Source organism: Tupaia chinensis, unplaced genomic scaffold, assembly GCF_000334495.1.
Source record: "Tupaia chinensis unplaced genomic scaffold, TupChi_1.0 Scaffold000425_1, whole genome shotgun sequence".
Lineage (NCBI taxonomy): Eukaryota > Metazoa > Chordata > Mammalia > Scandentia > Tupaiidae > Tupaia > Tupaia belangeri.
In genome coordinates this window covers 757,217-760,800 of record NW_006159930.1, presented here as the reverse complement: position 1 = coordinate 760,800, position 3,584 = coordinate 757,217, and the positions used below count along the sequence as shown (strand labels likewise).

The following is a 3,584-nucleotide window of genomic DNA, read 5'->3' as shown; positions in this document are numbered from 1 at the left end:
AGTTTGCTATAAGAATTTTTAAAGGCTCACCCTCAATTTCTAAACTTATCATAAACCATAAATAAACAGTACACAATCTAGCTCTGGCCCTTGACTTAAACCTTGAGCAGTGTTGTTTCAGAGCATAGGCTTGGACACATAGTAGGTTAGAGTCTTACTGGAGTCTTACATGACTTGGGAGGTTACTTCAGTTTTCTCATTCTACTGAGTATTCTCATCTACAAAATTAGGAATATTGCAGTACCTTCCTTATTGGATTGTGATGAAGATCAAATGGAATCTTTCATTCAATATTCATTCTTCAAACGTTTATTGAGTTCCTGTTGTGATGGATGCTCTTAATCATTGAAGAAAATGAAGTGAACAAACAGATAAAAATCTCTGTTGTCATGGAGCTTAAATTTTGCTGAAATAGCCTATATAAAGGAAGGTAGCCTTGTGCCAGGTAATGACTAACTCTGTTATTGGGCAAATCATTTCACTTTGTTGAGAGTCAGTTTACTAAACTGTAACAAAAAAATTCATACCTTCTATGATTGTTTTGAAGACCCAGTGAGATCAGGAAGATAATCATTTGTTATGATAGTGAGTAAAAATGACTTGAAGTTAAACGCAAAATACACACACTGTGATCAAGCGATAGTATGAAGAACACAACCAAAATGGGCTATGACCTGAAAGAGAAAGAGGCTCAGCCTGTGGAGCTGATGGATTCATGGGAGGCAGGCTACTCACAGGGGGTTTAGCAGAAGTTTCAGGTGGTTACCTGAAACTATAAAGCTAGGAAACTTAGAGTTAAGAAACTTATGAATGTCAGAGATGCAAAAGAAAAGTGTCCTCAGCTGGTATTAGTGAATGGAGAAGACTTGACCCATTACAGAGAGATATCTTATAAAGTTACAGGTTTTTGGCGTAGGGCACATGTGCTTACCAGAGAGACAGAGAAATACAGTGAGAAAAAAAGTGAGAAATCACCTTCCATGGGGGATGTCCAGGCTGCAGTCCTTTCTCCTCCATTCTGGGATTTGAGGCATGAATATACACATGCCCAACAATTATTGGAAGAATTTATTTAGTACAGTTGTTTAGCGACTTGGATCTGATGAAAATTTTGTGGCCCTACCAGAAATGGTTAAGAAAAGACTATAGCAGCTTCAAAGTGATGAACTTTATTTATTTATTTATTTTTGAGACTTTTTTTTGCTATAGGGTGCATGCGCTGGCCAGACAGACAGAGAGAGACAGAGAGACAGAGAGACAGAAAGCAGGAAATCACCTCCAGGGGGGATGGCCACACCACAATCCCTTCTCCTCCATTCTCTTCTCGGGATCCTGGGCACGCATGCACACTCGTCCCACGTGAGTTTAAGCCACCGGGTCCGGGACTCGAACCGTGGTCAACTACGTGGGAGTCCAGTGACGTAGCCATTATGCTAACTGCTGGTCCCAAAGTGATGAACTTTCTACAATGACTGTGTTGGATCATGTATACCATAATCGGCATATAAAGCTACATGACATATTACACATCAGACTACTTACTGGATCTCATATTGCAGCTGAAATGCGAGAAGCCATCCATGTATGATCAGTTGGGACTCACTGGCTGTGATGGAGTAGCATCTAATAAACTGTCGACAAAATTAGTTTCTGGTATCTTTAAACCAAATCAGCAGTTTTATTATCTGATAGTTGTCAAGATCTCACTCATAGTTTGAACCACATAAAGGAAATGCCTGGTATGGACTATAAAACTACTAAACAGCTTGAGCCACTAGGTATCCACAGGGTGATGATCTCCAAACATTTTCATCCAAAATATTAGAAAAGGAATTAGAAATTTCAGTTGCTCAGCATAACCAGAAACTCAGTTTTGGAGAGGACAAGTCTCCTGTGACACCCTCCAGACCTGCTCAGTCTTTTAGTGAAGAATATTCATTTAAAAAATGTTCATCAGAAGTCGAAGCTAAAAAAAAAGTTTGAGGAACTACTTGCTAGTCTTTTGAACAGAGTATGTCAGGATAGAAGGAAGCCTCATACAGTAAGATTAATAATCCCTTGGTATTCATCTGAGAAGCACTACAGTTGTTGAGAGTCATCAGTGCCCTATTCTATCCCATGTAATTCAAAAGTTAGGGACAGGAAATTATGATGTGATGACCCCAGTGGTTGATATACTTAGGAAACTCTTTCAAAATATGGTGAATGTGAAGATGCTGTTTCATCTTACCCTTCTGAGTGTGTGTTTCTACAACCTTAAAGCACTACTTACTGTTCATAGATTATTATTTATCACCATCACTATCAGCAACTTCACACTCTGGGAAGCATAGTTTTAAAATGAAAGACACATCTGTGGAATATTTTCCAAAGACACAAACTGGAATTCTCTACTGAGTGGAAGAATTGAATTCTCTATCAAGTTCTTATACTGGAGAGTCTCCACTAGATACTACAAATTTTTCTAAAGGAAAAAACATTAATGATTTCCTACTGTATTCACTTCCTGAGGATACTGACCAAGAAGTCTTTAAGCAGCTTCCATTAGATATTAAAGAAAGAATTCTTTTGGGGGAAAATCTACAGAAAAATTTAAAGGGAAAGGAAGTTTTAGTTGTCCATCACATGCCTCTAGAGGAATATTATCTTTCTTTTCTACAAAATGAATGCAAAATACTCTCTTAAGTTCTAGAGATCATTTTTTTCTAATAGCAAACAGGAATCCTCTGTATCTCCTTGTGAACCAGGAACATCAGGTTTAAATAGCAGTAGTTCCTCTTATTTGTCTAGCCAAAAGGATTATTTATGTTGTTTGAATAATAGATTAAAAGATGAGCAAATGAGTCAAGGACCTAAAGGATCTCAAGGATTTAACTTTTCAAATACAAACCCCTCTGTATCTGTTTTCCATTCTTTTCCAAATTTGCAGAGTGAGAAGCTTTTCTCCAAAAGGTGCACCACAGATAGCTATAAGCAAACAATAGCAACAGCCCCTCATCATGAATGACTTAGAGGAAATAGAGAGCAAGATTTTAATAATGAGAAAATTACTTTCCCTTCTGACATTGATCCTCAAGTTTTCTATGAACGACCAGAAGATGTTCCAAAAAAAATGATAGCTGAGCGGAAGAGAAGAGGATCAGAGCCCCACATTGTACATAAATAAGCATGTTCACAAAAAAGGTCTAAAAAGCAAGAGAAGTACCCTTGTTCTCACATTAGCAGTTTATTAAGCTCTTCTGAACTAAACACTAATAGTTACTAAAAAATACAGAAATTCAGGGTAAAAGGTTGCAGATAAATCAAGAATGCTTATGGGATGTAAATTCTGGCACAATGCATAAAAATATAATAGGAGAAATAATGTAAAATATTATCTTTCTCATATTTGTAAGCCTATTTTTATATTGCTTTTTAATAAAAAAAAAAATTTCATGGTCAAAGCAAAAAAAAGAACACAACCAAAGGGCCCAGTCTGTAATCAAGTCCACCAAGTAAGATTAAGGCTGGGACTGAGCGATAAAGCCTATAATCAGGAACTATAAAATCAAGGATGGAGAATGAGCCAAAGAACAAATTATGGT

General features: G+C 37.1%; 1 pseudogene; it reads left to right on the top strand.

Annotated features, from left to right (window-relative positions):
* The first annotated feature begins 737 nt into the window (after positions 1-737).
* LOC102495203 (DNA polymerase iota-like) lies at positions 738-3,166 on the top strand (annotated as a pseudogene).
* Positions 3,167-3,584: the final 418 nt, after the last annotated feature.